Below are 15307 nucleotides of genomic sequence, written 5' to 3' on the forward strand. Positions count from 1 at the left end.
CATCAATAGATAAGAGGGCTGCCAGCCAATAGGAACACATATTCATTCCTAACTGACCTTCAGTGACCTGGAAAGTGTCTATTTGTATCATTTTGAGTTAGTGCGCACTAACTCGAGTTAGTGTGCACTAACGGGGAGTTAGTGTGCACTAACTCGAGTTAGTGCGCACTAATCGGAAAAAACGATTTTTAACGATTTTTCAATGAAATAATCGTGCCAAACACGATTTTCTTCTCCTGCCACACGATTTCTATCGTTAAGACGATATGGAAAACGATTCACATCCCTAGCCATCAGTGTGCTTTCAGGGAACGAAAGACGTACGGTCCAAACGTCACTAGTGAAATGGCCGCTTCCCCTCTCCACCTTGTCCAACTGCGCCTGCATACAAACACGGCATTGAGTGTACAGGCCAGGAATAACATGCCTGCTGAATGTTACGCGGGGGGGGGGGGGGGGTGCACTTTATAATTGGGGGCTTACAGCTGCAGCAACCGCTTAAATCCCATGTAAGGGCTGGTCATGCAGAGCAATCATTTCCCCAATGCAGCATGTCAGCCTTTAACGTTGCCTGTCTACTACCTTGGGACAGATAAGATCATCCACTGGTTTTTAATGCCCAGAAGAATTTCACCCCCTATACTGCACTGCTCCCTTGTTTTTTTCAGCCCAAATACATTTCTCTACATTCTTTAGCATTAAATCTTAGCTTCCAGACTCTAAACCATTCCTCAAGCTTTGCTAGATCCTTCCTTATGTTTTCCACACCATCTTGGCTGTCTACTCTGTTGCAGATTTTGGTATCATCTGCAAAAAGACACACCTTTCCCGACAATCCTTCTTCAATGAGGCTTATCAAAGACTGATCCCTGCAGCATGCTACGTACAGTAATGCTCCTGTCCTTACAGTGAACTCCATTTACCATTTCCCTTTGTCACCTCCCACTCAATCAGTTCCTAACCCAGGTAGAGAGTCCATCAAGCTCGGTTGAGAGAACATTGCACAAATCTCATCTTTGGGTGAGTTTCCTCACTCCGAAGGACAGCAAATCTTCACAAGAGTGTGCTGTTCAGTTCGTATGTCTCACTCTGAATGTCAAAGTGGCTCCTAATCCCGACACTACTACTTAAACCTCACCTCAAGGTACTAGGTGGGCCTCATATAGAGGTATAAATACCTACATACTATAAGGTAGTTTGTCTCTCTCTCTCTCCTCCCCTTTTTTAAATTTGCATCGCACCATGCGTTATGGTGCTTTTCGCATGCGTTAAAGGCGTTTTTCATATGTGAAAACGCCATAAAGCACTTTGATAAATGACCCCCTCAGTTTGTAACTTATGGATAAAACATTCCGACCTGGCCAGTGTTTTGCTTTGGTGGGTGCATCAGGGAGTCGTGCTTCAGCTTCCAATATTCCTGTCATCCAGATATAGAAACATTTTTAAACAAAAATCATTGAATAATTATTTTATCATAAACCCTCCAAACACTCACCAAACGAAACTAAGTGTTCTCATCTCAACATTCGGAGCTTATTGGTGGCAACCACCTACTGCTTGCTTAAACAAAGACCAGCAGCTTATATTTAAACTCTAAGGATCCAATCGGTTGTTCTCTTTCATGATCTATTTATTTTCTTAAAGTTTGTAAACCGTTGTGAAAGTTGCAACTAAACGATGGTCAATAAAACCTGTTAAATAAAATAAATTCCTTAATATCAATTGGTTTTCCCTTATGTCCATCAAAATGTAGACCATTAGTAATGTCCTTCTGACTTAGCCATCTATGTTTCTAGACATTATTACTTTAATACTAATATATCATCTTTATCTTCTTAATCATTCTCTATATATCTCTCCATTTGAAATTTTGTTTTTTATTTACAATTTTAAATGAAAAACGCCACATTCGTTCCTCTCCAGAACAATGCTATTACGCTACGTCTACTCCTCATAGAACTTCATTGGTCACTTGCAAATGTCCATCTTGATTCAGTTCAGATTGCTTATTCATTTTAAATGAATGCACATCCCTAGAGTTTATTTTTAAGATCACATAGCCACAAGATACCAGAAAAAAATGTGGTTATAAACTGTGATAGCACATTCATATGAGACAAAAAAATCATCTGTGTCGCCATCCTATTCTTTGTCGTCTTCTCCTTAAAAAGTGCTAAATTGGGTGAAAGCTAAGATGTGGCCAGCCCAGCATCCTGCCTCTGCCAGTGGTTTAGAGGAAGTATGTGAGAAACAGCAGCTGTAGCACGGTTACTTCCAGTGTCCAGCTGCTCTTGCCTAAAGAACCCTTAACCCTCAGGCAGCATCCCTGACCTGGTAAATAGTCTGTGGTTTATCTTCCATAGATTTAACTCAATCTTTTTTTAAGCCAGTTTTACCATTTTGCCTCCAGAATATCCTGTGGCAATGAGTTCCACTGATGAATGATGTATTGACTCCTTCTTTCTCATCAAATGATTTCTACATCATTTTACAATGATTTCTTTTCTCGTTAATCATGTGGCAGGGAAGCTTTTCGCTGGCTATAGGAACAGTGCCAGAGCTCCTAACACCTCCCCAAATCATTGGAGGTTGACAGAAAAGGGCAGAGGCCAGGGGGCTCTGGCTGTTTTGAATCCAGGAACCCATAGACTCCCATCTAGTGCCAATCAAAATTCCCATCCGTCTGCTTCCTGTTGATCTATCCTTGTTCTCACACTTAGCTGAGAGATAGCCAGTTAGGGAGAGTCACAGCTGGTATTTGCAGGATCATAAATTTCGCTGTTTAACACTGATAATTTCTTGGCTTTTCCCCTTTAGCCTAGCTCTAACATCTCCAATAAAGTCCTTTTTATGTGTCTTAGTACTAAGTACAATACTACCTCATATATGTTTTAATCTCTGAGACACAGTCATGGTAGCTTCTCCTTCCCTTCCCTCCCCTCCTGCCTAACGGAGGGATTGGGGTTCTAAAGGCACATCTAATCAGTCGGGCTTTCAGGATAGCCATAATGAATATACATGGCATACATCTGCATATTTTGGGTGTCCAGTATATGCAAATATCTCATGCATATTTATTAAGGACTGGTTCAGTATGCCTTCAGGATAGGGGTGAGAACTACAGGGTATGTGAATATTAGGGGTGGGAAGGGGAGAATTTTCATTTTGTTTTTCGTTTCATTTTTGGGGGTGGGGTTGTCAGGAAATTTCTTAGGCCCTTCATCGGGTCATGGCCTATTGCCAGGTGAGGCCCGGGGTTCAGGCCTAGGCTGGAGGACGCCTGATTTGTGTCTTAGCCTACTCCCTAGACAAAACCCTGGCTTCGGGCCTAGGCTCGAATGACAACTTTAAAAAAAAAAAAATTCAAAACAAAAACGAGATTCTGATGAAATTTCGTCGGAATTTAACTTGTTCCGTTTTGAAAAGATCTGAAACAAAATAGGAAATGTTTCATTTCTCCCCGAATGCCTCTCCCTAGTGAATATCCCCAGCTTTGCCTGGAACGGTGCTGCCTCTAGAACTGCTAAAGGGACTGTTATTTGAGATGGGAACAGCTCTTTCTGAAGGGGTCTGAACGCTTCAACCTGACAAAGGACTTCATGTACCAGAATTCCCTGCTTCATGACGGGTTTACTTACAGTCTGCAATACAGCTGTAATTAGGACATTGAGAAACTCTGTCAGCACATTGCACATTTTCATTTTTTTTTGGCTTCGCTGTTCTTATTCTCTGATAAGCTTTCACTGCTGTAACCTAGATTAGAACAATGGATGTATTATGTGATGGGCTGTATTACTGCAGACTCGCAAATTCCTTTCCAGAACTGCAAGTCCCAGCAGCCTCTCCTGCAGAACATGGGAGAAGTTTCACGAAAGTTCCAGGGTGTCTAGGGAGGGGGTCAGTAGCCCCTTCAGCCGGAGTATGCTCGCTCAGCAGTGCTTAGAACGCATGTGTAAAAGATAAGAACTGTAAAGTGCATAAGAGTCTGCTCCTGAAGGGGAGGGGCATGCAGTTGTACTGAGCCTTTGTCTTAGCTGCATCTTGCTGGCAATAAAAGTCTATCTTTACGGATCAGTTGTCTGGACCTCCTTACTGACTAAAAAGAGACGGTTACATTTGGCGAGCCTCAGCCAGGAGGTACCGGGGACGCTATTTTAGCCCCCCAGTTGGTCCAGGGGATTTTGTGGCGGAGTGATCCCCCAGACTTGCCTGGTGAGTGGCCACCGCTGAGTTCAGTGATCAGGTATCTGAGGGGGTCATTCCACGGAGATCCTCTGAGACCTTTGGGCTGGTGATCTGGGAAGAAGGCTTTCGTGACGATCGGAAGAACCCTGCAGGCGAGTATTATGGGAATGATGGGAAAAGTGAAGAATAGCTAAAAGAGTAGCAAATGACCGGTCCATCCGTGAGGGGACCGAGGGGGCTTTGATCACACCCCAAGCGGTGGTTTGGTAGGAATTGCATTCCGAAAGCCACGCGCATAAAAAGAGGAAAAAGAAGTAACGCATACGATAGTGGGAATAGGTTTCTTGTTGTGTGAAAGAGAGTGAATGGCCTCGCAGTTCTAGGCCGGGCTGACCGCGTCCTAGTCGGGGCGATTGTGACCCTTTTGTGTCTGACGGGTACGGACCCCTTACCTATCCGTCTTCCCTTCCCTCCTTTGTCTGTGAATTCTATCCTGATGGGAGGGGGCGGTTCGACTCCATTAAAAGTCATGACGGAACACTATAGGGAAGTGTTCGATAGACATAAATGTACTAAACCCGGAATGATTCAACGATGCACCCATAGGTGGCCCAGTTTGTGTGTAAATTGGCCTCCGGTAGGAACTTTCGATTTCCAAACGGCCACAAGGGTCCAGAATATAGTTATACGAGAAGGGAATCCGGGTTGCCCTGAGGATATACCGTACATAACTGCTTGGATTGCAGTTATTGAAAATCCTCCGTCGTGGGCAAAGAAGTTAGTGGAGGGAGCCGCCCTCATAATGGTGGCTCAGGCGCACAAAATGGGGAACTGGAAGTCCCCATTATTAAGGATTGTAATGTATGTAACTGCTATCTGTGAATTGCAAGCACATGTACCAGGGATTTTTTTAATTGTTTTAATTGTTTTAAACCCTAATAAGAAGAGATTTTGGGTTACAAATGCTGCACAAGACTACTATACAACAAATTAATGTACAGTGTTAAGTTAAAATACTGATTTGATTACTGGAGAATGCATTTACTGGTGTTGAAGTTTAGAACTTGATGGCAGTTAAGGGTTAACGGCAGAGATAATTACAGGAGAGAGGAGGGAATCGAGCCAGAAAAAAAAAAAAAAGACGTTGAGCCAGTGCGTAGTGCATTCAATATGGCTGTGCGTTTCAATGCTGACGTTAATCAGAAGCTTCCAGTTTTCTCATATCTTCTATCCCAGTGTCCTCCCTATGCTTATCTTTCTATTCTCTAATACCATGTTAATTATTGTTCTTACTTGTCTCCTATATATTATCTGTTATTTAAAAGTTACATTGGAACGCATGATAAAGTATGAACTCTCTTTTGCTGACGCAGTTTATTTTGAAGCTGTCTCTGGGAAATTTAGAGAAATGATTAAGAATGGGTTCTTTGTTAAAGTTTTTCTTGTTGCTTTCTTTGGCTAGCAGTAGTTAAATATGCAGAGCTACTCCCTGTTTTAAGGAACTGGCAAGATAAGACAGCCAAGCATGTGCAGCGCTGACTGTGAGAATTACAGGATGCCGTTTGTAAAAAAAAAAAAAAAAAACCGGAGAAAACAAAGACTTAATATTAAAAATTTTGATTCAGTGGCAGGCGCAAGATAAGGATTATTGGAAGTTGTGGGCAAGAGAAGGGGCCACTATGCAAGATTAGGAACAAGAGCAAATATGAGTCGGCCCAAATGATAAAGTAGTGGCCCACACACACACACACCCATATATATATATATATATATTGCAATTATGTTCTTTGACCACTGGTGGGGGCTGGGCTCTGGCTATTACCATATGTTCTTAGTGTTTGCAATGTAATTGATACAAGGCTTCCAAGGGTTTGATCATCACTCCTGCACACCTAAAGCGCCCCCCCCCTGGATCCTTGCCTGCAGATCCAGGTTTACTTTATTGAATTAACCCAATGCCAAACTTACAAGTATGAAGGAAGCAATGTTTTGCAGCTTCTCAGCCTCGTCAGAACTGATTTGCCTCCAGGCGCAGGTCACCTATTCAATTTCCAGATGGACTGTGATCTTTTCATCATATTTTGAGGTGTATTGGAACAGGGATCAGGAAGAGAAGAAAAGGGCCCGTCCCTGCAACCAGGAACTTAATAATAGAGACCCGACATCCGAAAGAAGCTGCAGAAGGCCGAAGGCTTTGAGGGCATGAGCCTCAGCCAGTTAAAAGCTATAGCAGACCAAGTATGTGGAAATAGAGAAGTGGAAGAGAAAAGAGAGAAGCAAGTAGAGACATGAAGGAGAAAGTGACTGTTAGCCGCCGCTCTCGAGGACACGCGGACGGGAAGGAGCCAAGACAATGGCAGACCGCGAAGAGGAGGGGGAACAAGACCCCCCCCTTTGGGAAAGAATCAGTGTGCGTACTGCAAAAATGAAGGCCATTGGAAGAGAGACTGTGAAGAATGGCAAAAGAAATACGGGAGCCCTGCAGTGAATACTAACGACAAAAATGGACCTGCACCGACACAAAGGGGCCGAGGAGGAAGGAGATCGGACAACCCCCACTGGCAGATGGCGGGGGAGGCGACAAGGAGCATACAGCCTGAAGAGACCGGGAGGGAAGAATCCCCACTGACCCTCTGGTGGAGATCCACGAGGTAACACAACAAAAATCAGGGGCCTGTTGGACTCAGAGGCCAACGATCTGTCATGACTGCACCAATCGGCCCCCCCGACGAAAGAGACTGTTTCTATAGTGGGTGCCTCAGGTCAGGTACTCACTGCCCCTCTGCAGAAAGAATGAAGTATACAAGTAGGCGGGACCATGGTATCCCTTATCGGATGGAACCTGCTGTGTAAGCCTCAGACCACATTGAGATTTCAACCAACAGGGGAAGTTAAAGCCTCCTTCGGGGACCATCCAGTGATACTCATCTGTCCCCTCCAAGAAGAATGGAGACTACATCTTCCCATAGTCGAACGAACCATCGAACATCGATATGAAAACAACACCCCCCTCAACAAAAACGAAGACAACTGATGGATAGTGTACCCCAAGTATGGTTCGAACAGAACCCGGGAGGAATAGCTATCGACGCTACCCCCATATGGATAGAGATGAAACAGAATGCACAGGTGATTAATCAACCTCAATACCCCTTTCCATATATGGCCAGGCAAGGAATCCAGATACATCTGCAGAGACTGTATGATTTGGGCATTCTCCGGCGAATCCGATCTGCTTGGAACACCCCTCTGTTGCCAGTAAAGAAGCCTGGATCAAATGACTATCGACCAGTACAAGACTTAAGAAAAGTGAATAGTCAAGTAGCAGATCTAGTAGCCCTCGTCCCAAATCCGTACTCAATCCTGGCTCAAGTCTCTCCTGCATCAAAGTGGTACAGTGTCATTGATCTCAAAGATGCCTTCTTCTCCGTCCCGGTGGCGGAGGAATGTCAAAAGATTTTTGCTTTCACATGGGAAGATGCAGATACTGGAGTAAAGCAGCAGTACACATGGACTCGGTTGCCTCAAGGGTTTAGGCACTCACCTACGCTGTTCGGTGAGCAACTGGCAAAAGATTTAAAGATGTATCAAGTAAAGTATGGGCCAGTCATACAATACGTGGATGACCTTCTGTTGTTTCGAGAGACGTACCTCGAATGTGCGGTATCCACTCTTCAGCTGCTAAAGACGTTGTACTCAAAAGGGTATCGTGCAAGTAAAAAGAAAGCGCAAATCTGTGAATTGGAAGTAGAGTATTTAGGCTTCCAAATACGTGGAGGAACCCGATGTCTGGGGATTTCTCGCACCAGTTCTATAAGAGATCAACCTGTACCCACTTGCAAGAAAGAGCTCCGGGCGTTCCTTGGAGCTGCAGGATACTGTAGGCTGTGGATTGCTAACTATGCAGTTATTGCCCAACCCCTGTACGACAAACTGCGGGGTAAAGAGGCAGAATCTCAACCCTTCCAATGGGAAGGACACGAGCTAGCAAGCTTACGTCAATTAAAAGAAGCCGTAATTGAACCACCTGCTTTAGGATTGCCAGATGTGATGAAACCATTCCATCTATTCGTCGACGAGAAAAAAAGGCATGGCCATAGGGGTATTGACTCAAACCTTAGGCTCATGGGAACGACCTGTTGCATATCTGTCAAAAGGAATGGACAATGTGTCAAAAGGATGGTCGGGATGCCTCCGAAGCATTGCTGCTGCATGTCTACTGATACCCGAAGCTGTTAAGCTAACATTTGGACAAACTTTACAAGTAACAACTCCTCATACTATCCAAGGACTACTAGAAACTCATGGGCCAAAATGGATGACTAATTCACGTCTTGTAAAGTATCAAGCTCTGTTATGTGAAACTCCTGAAATTCAAATACAAGACAGCAAAAACTTGAACCCGGCCACTCTTATGCCGGCACCTGAACCAGTTGCCCATGACTGTGAAGAAGTCATGACTACAATACATTCCAGTAGACCAGACCTGAGGGATCAACCCTGGCAAGGAGCTTGAACTTTATTCACTGATGGGAGCAGCCAAATCATTCATGAGATACGTTCTGCTGGATATGCTGTTGTATCCGAAGATGAAATCATTGAGGCTCAACCTCTTCCCCCAGGAACGTCTGCACAAAAAGCTGAACTAATTGCCCTTACTCGAGCTCTGCAGTTGGCAGAAGGACAAACTGTAAATATCTATACAGACTCTAAATATGCCTTCCTTACAATTCAAGTGCATGGAGCATTATAGAGGGAAAACAATGAACAATGCATCAGAAGTACGTGAATTACTAGACGCAGTTGGGCTACCTCGCAAGGTGGCTGTAATGCATTGCAAAGCACACACCAGGACATCAAACCCTATTGTCAAGGAAATCAGAGAGCAGATGAAGCAGCAAAAAGGGGGCAACTCGGGAACCCTTCCAAGCAGTATTAATTGCATCGAATCATCAGGCTTCAGGCAGTCCTGGAGCTCATCACCAACAACTGCTTTCGCTCTTAAACTCTGGGCAAAACAAAATACCAAAATTATGACTGCAGTGTACCAGAATAGATTGGTTTTAGATTACCCTCTGGCCCAGGAAGGAGGGTTTGTGGAACATTTAAACCTCTCCAATTGTTGTTTACAGGTAGATGACCAAAACAAGGTTATCCAAGACATCACTGATCGCATGGTCAAGATGGCACACGTCCCTGTCCAGCAATGGAATAGTGCTTGGGACTGGACCAATGGATTCCGTGGTTGGTTTTCCATGATCGGTGGATTTAAGAGCTTGTTTGTTATCCCAGCCAGTTTAATTCTGTTTTGTTTTTTAGGACCCTGAATTATTCCTTTCTTGCTCAAACCGCCTTCGTCGGGTGATGAAGGACATTGCTGAACGCAAAACAGCCACGCAGCTTCTGTCACTGTACATGTATTCCTCTGAGCCTATAGAACCTGTTTAACCATCCTCATGTTTTATCCTGGGCCATCTTCCCATACATGACAAGTTCGGGCTACAAAGGGGGGTGGAGCCAATAGGGCCCATCCGTCTCAAACCCGTGAAGAAACCATCGGACTGTTTGGGAAATTAGGGCCCCCTGAGAACTCAAATTGCTAATTATTCTTGTTTCTGTTTCTTTCAGCTCCACAGTTGCGTTGTGATGGTGTGATACTTTCATAAAGAATGATAAGTATCAAAGGGGGGAATGAAGGGGTCTGAACGCTTCAACCTGACAAAGGACTTCATGTACCAGAATTCCCTGCTTCATGACGGGTTTACTTACAGTCTGCAATACAGCTGTAATTAGGACATTGAGAAACTCTGTCAGCACATTGCACATTTTCATTTTTTTTGGCTTCGCTGTTCTTATTCTCTGATAAGCTTTCACTGCTGTAACCTAGATTAGAACAATGGATGTATTATGTGATGGGCTGTATTACTGCAGACTCGCAAATTCCTTTCCAGAACTGCAAGTCCCAGCAGCCTCTCCTGCAGAACATGGGAGAAGTTTCACGAAAGTTCCAGGGTGTCTAGGGAGGGGGGTCAGTAGCCCCTTCAGCCGGAGTATGCTCGCTCAGCAGTGCTTAGAACGCATGTGTAAAAGATAAGAACTGTAAAGTGCATAAGAGTCTGCTCCTGAAGGGGAGGGGCATGCAGTTGTACTGAGCCTTTGTCTTAGCTGCATCTTGCTGGCAATAAAAGTCTATCTTTACGGATCAGTTGTCTGGACCTCCTTACTGACTAAAAAGAGACGGTTACATTTCTGGAGAGTGTTCGTACATCTGCCTGTAAAATACAAAGCTGTCAAGTGAGACTTTTCATGGATGAAGACTTTTGGCTACTCCTAGTGTTTTAACTTAGATATTATTGTATTGTGGTATTTCTAGTCCTTGCCTCTACATTTGAAATCAGCACTGCAGAATACATCAGAGTGGGATTGTCAGAAATGCAGGACTGGCCTGAAATCTCCCTCCTAGTACTGAGTAACTTGGCAACTCTGAGGATATGTTCCCTGCGCATGGCACTGAGTCTTGTGCCTCATATAACAGACTTTTCGTATTGTATACTCTCTTTATGTTTGAAGATAAAATCTGAAAAAGAAGCCTGTGACATCTCACAAACTCAGGTATTACAACATTTTGCTTTTTTATTCCTTTAAAAGGTCTGACAGATGATGGAATAATTAAATTATTTCAAGAGTTATCACTACTCTGTGTTGCGTGTCCTGTTCGCACTCGGCCCGGGCCTGCTCACCTCATTCCTGGTCCTACGAGTCCCGGGCCGCCCTCCCCCGCTGCTGCTGCTAGCTTGTATCTGCCTCGGCGTCCCACGGCGGCTACTCCCGGGCCTTCCACCTCCTACCAGGCCTCACGGTGGGGCTCGGCGTCCTCTGTGGCATTGGCCCCGCCCCTAAGCGCGCACGCGCGGACCACCCGGCCTCTTAAAGGGCCAAGGGCGGGTCCCAGTTCTGCGGTGCACATCCTGATTGAAGGAATACTTAAGGAAGTAGTCAGCCACCACTTCCACACATTGGCAATCGAGTCGCACACTCCGGTGTGTCTAGTTTGCTTTTCAGCATCTCCTGTTCTAGCGTCTCCTGTTCCTTCGTCTCTCCATCCTTGGTAGTATCCTCCAGACTGATCTCACGGTACTGACCTTTGCTTGTTCCTGACTATTATTGATCGCTGCCTGGAACCAACCTCTGCCTGACTACTGACTACCCTTGATTGCTGCCTGGAACTTGACCTCTGCCTGACCTGACAACTTCCGGATTGACTACAAGGTACTGACCCCTGCTTCGGCTAACCATTATGGACTGATAATCTGGCCTTGATCCTCGCTATACACTCGGACTCCCTGTTCTGGCCTCCTGTGACCTTTGGATATTCTGCTCTGAACCTCGACTGCGCACCCTTGTTCATGGTGGGCACGCCCCTGTGCTTCCTCTCTAGGAGATCCTGCGAGGCCCACCTAAGACCAGGCTGTTACGGTTGTGGACCCTTGAGCCGGAGTGAGCAGTGATGACCACTGAGGGATTGCCCCTGATGGAACTCGTCTCCGGGAGGTGGAGCTGGAGAAGAGAAGCACTCACACAGAATGGTTTCAAGAGATCAGGCGGGCTGGCCCTCCGAGGAGCGGATAGCCTATAAACGCGGGAGAGCCCCCGAGGAGCGGGTACTCAGAGAGTTCACCCAGCGTGACAGGAACCAGAAACCAAAGCTCCACGGAGAAGCGGAATGGAGTCCAGGCCGAAGATCCGGGGAAGGCAGCGAAGAAGCGGAACGGAGTCACAGGCCAAGGGTTAGGATGGGCAGCAGGCGATCAGAGATGAGAAGACAAGCCGAGGTCAAACCTGGAGATCAAGCCGAGGACTGGATACAGGAACGCTGCCCGGGTTGCGCGGCCGTGCGTTCTCGGCCTACCGTGGAGGAAGGGTCACCGTGCCGGGCGGACAGAAGAGGTAGGGGGCTGCTGCGGCCAGGCGCTACAACAGTATCCCCCTCTTAAGCCCCCGCCTAGAAGAACTGGGTTTGTAAGGATGTGTGTGATGGAAGTGATGAAGTAAGGACTTGTCCAGGTTGTTAGATGAGGGTTCCCAAGAATTTTCTTCAGCTCCGAAACCTTCCCAGGCAATCAAATACTCCCAAAGTCTATGGTGTCATCGAACATCTAGGACCTCCTGAACCTGATAGACTGGGTCGTCTTCCAAAACTACCTCCGGGGGTTTGAGTGGCATAGCATGTAAGAAGAAAGCACTAACAGCTTCAAGAGAGACACTTGGAAGGAATTGTGTATCCGGAGACTGGAAGGAAGTCATAGACGATAAGTCACTGGGCCCAAACGTTCTGCAATGTAAAAAGAACCAATGTAACTGGGTGCCAGTCACATGGATGGGACCCGAAGGCGGATGTGATGGGTGCTGAGCCAGACCCGGTCCCTCCGAGTTAAAGAGGGGAGCTGGACGGAGATGCTTGTCAGAAGTGCGTTTGGCAGAGTCAGCGGCCTTTTTCAAGTTGGCATTGGTAGTCTCCCATAGGTCATGCATCTGGTCAGTAGTGAGTTATGTTGCAGGACAAGGCACCGACAGTTGCAGTGATAGTGGAGGCCTAGGATGCCTCCCATAGACCACTAGGAACGGGGACGATCCAGTAGCAGAATGGATATGTGAGTTGTGTGAAAACTCCGCCCAGGGTAACAGGGAAGACCAATCATCTTGGCGGCTTCCCACGAAGGATCAGAGAAAGGTCTTCAACCCCCAATTAAGCCGTTCGGCTTGTCCATTCCCTTGTGGGTGAAAGGCCGTAGTGAAATCCAAGCATACCCCAAATTTCCTGCATAAGGTACTCCAGTACTTGGCCATAAATTGAGGACCCCGATCGGATGCAATGTGCCAGGGAAGGCCATGCAGACAAAATATGTGCAGCGTAAACAGTCATGCCAATTCAGAAGCCGAGGGTAGTTTAGGTAGAGGAATAAAATGTGCCATTTTAGAGAACCTATCGATCACGACCCAGATCACATGATTACCAGCTGAGGTAGGTAAGTTGACCACGAAATCGGTGGAGATGTTCAAGGCTCTTGAGGAGCAGGGAGAGGCTGTAGAAGTCCCCAGGGGTGACCAGGCAATGGCTTCTGCTGTGCACAAGTCGGGCAGGAATCAACATAGGACTTCACGTCTTGAGTCATCTGAGGCCACCAATAATACCGGGATAATAACTCCAAGGTTCAGACTTTGCCCAGGTGCCCGGCGGTAAGGGAGTCATGTGCCCAAGCTAATACCCTTGGTCTTTGGCAAAGGGGGACCACTGTCTTACCTTGAATTACAGTGTTGGTAGCCGCTAGTAGAACCTTGGCAGGTTCTAAGATGTAATGAGGTAAATCTGGTGCATCGTCAACCTCATGTAGTCTGGAAAGGGCATCTGCTCGTATGTTCTTAGCCGCGGGATGATAGCGTAGAGTGAAATCAAACCAGCTGAAGAAAAGCGACCAGTGGGCCTGGCATGGGTTCAGATGTTGAGCCTTACTGAGGAATTCAAGGTTTTTATGATCAGTGTAAACTGTAACAGGGTGCTGCGCCCCCTCAAGCCATTGTCGCCACTCTTCAAAAGCCATTTTGATGGCCAGTAGTTCTTTGTCTCCGATTCCATAATTCCTCTCTGCAGGGGAAAATTTGTGGGAGAAGAAGGAGCAGAGGAGAAGAGTACCGCGAAGTCAGAGGCATCCACTTCAACGATGAATGGGCGAGTTGGATCTGGATGGTAAAGACTAGGTTCCTGCAGAAATGCTCTTTTTAATTCTTCAAAGGCATGGAGTACCTAAGCAGGTCAATGGAGTGCCTAAGCAGGGGCAGATACTAAGCATGTCAATGCTTAGTATCTGCCCCTTTCTTAGTTAATGCTGTCAAGGGTGCTATAATGTGAGAGTAGTGAGGAGGAATAAAATTCCTGTAGAAATTGGCGAAGCCAAGGAAGTGTTGGAGTGAACGAAGATCCACAGGCCGCGGCCACTCCTGGATGCTGGTTAACTTGTCTAGGTCCATTCGGAAGCCAGTGGTGGACACGATGAAGCCCAAAAAAGGCAGGGACTCCTGTTCAAAGAGGCATTGTGATTAAGGAGGGTGAGGGGGTTTAAATTTTTTTTTTGCACATATGTACATATACCCAACTCATTGGATTTTTTTTATGTCCATATTGGCCGCAAGTGGGACCCCCTTTCGGACATAAAAAATATGAACATAAAATTTTGCTCTGCACATCCCTAACTGCTGGTGGCAAGACGGTGGGAGTCGCTGAATTAAAACCCATTCATTTACAGGAAAGGGTCGACACTTACTAGAAGTATCTGGAAAACATTCCTCCCACGGAAAGCCTTAAAATAATATAGCCCTAGTGACTTTCAGTTTCCCCCTGATGACACACCTAAGCAGGTGTATAAATTCCAGGTGTAGATAGCTGCTTTAGCAGAAGGACACAGCTTCTTCACTGCTTTCCTGTTACAGGTGAGGATCTCGCTCTTCTTGCTGCAGTGGTATTTCAGATACAGCGTTAAGGGTTGGCCCAGTGGTGTATGGAGGGTGAAATTGTAGGGATAGGGTGGAAGAGAGAGTGGGAAAGCAGAATATTACCGTCAGGGTAAGTGTGGGGCTGTTCTGTAGGGCATCTCTATTTTATTTATTTATTTGTTAGCTTTTATATATCGACATTCGTGGGTACATCATGCCGGTTTACAATATAACTGGAGGAGGAAAATACAAAAAACCAGGGTGGGGGGAGGAGAGCAGATAGGAAGAGAGAAGGAGCGAGAGAAGAGAGGGAAAAACAGGAAGAGGAGAATAGGAACAGTACCTGATGGAAAACAACAGAAGAACATAATATGTAACATTGCAAATTATACACTCAGAAAGGGACTGTGGATAACCTTATACACTGTGGATAACCTTATATAAATTATACACTCCAAAAAGCACTATATACAACAATATACATTATCTTTAACTAGTACATACAGAAGATAGTATATATGACATTACAAATTATACGTTCAGAAAGGCAACTATATATAGTCTAGCAGGGGTTGCTATTGGGAAGGTAAGGTTTAAGGAAAGGGGTATATAACGGGTATAAAAGGGGGTAAAT

At 45.7% G+C, this 15307-nt stretch overlaps 1 protein-coding gene across 3 annotated transcripts in view; it reads left to right on the forward strand.

The window, feature by feature from the left end:
* LOC115076192 (lens fiber membrane intrinsic protein-like) overlaps positions 1-15307 on the forward strand; it is a 58456-nt gene that overhangs the window by 10602 nt on the left and 32547 nt on the right. The window contains exon 1 of one of the 3 annotated variants that reach the window (XM_029577365.1): positions 14597-14670. The exons of the other annotated variants lie outside the window; for them this stretch is intronic. The gene's annotated coding sequence lies outside the window, so the exon portion shown is untranslated. Of the gene's footprint in view, positions 1-14596; positions 14671-15307 lie in introns of those variants that run through there. 3 annotated transcript variants of the gene reach the window in all.

Source organism: Rhinatrema bivittatum, chromosome 14 (genome assembly GCF_901001135.1).
Source record: "Rhinatrema bivittatum chromosome 14, aRhiBiv1.1, whole genome shotgun sequence".
Lineage (NCBI taxonomy): Eukaryota > Metazoa > Chordata > Amphibia > Gymnophiona > Rhinatrematidae > Rhinatrema > Rhinatrema bivittatum.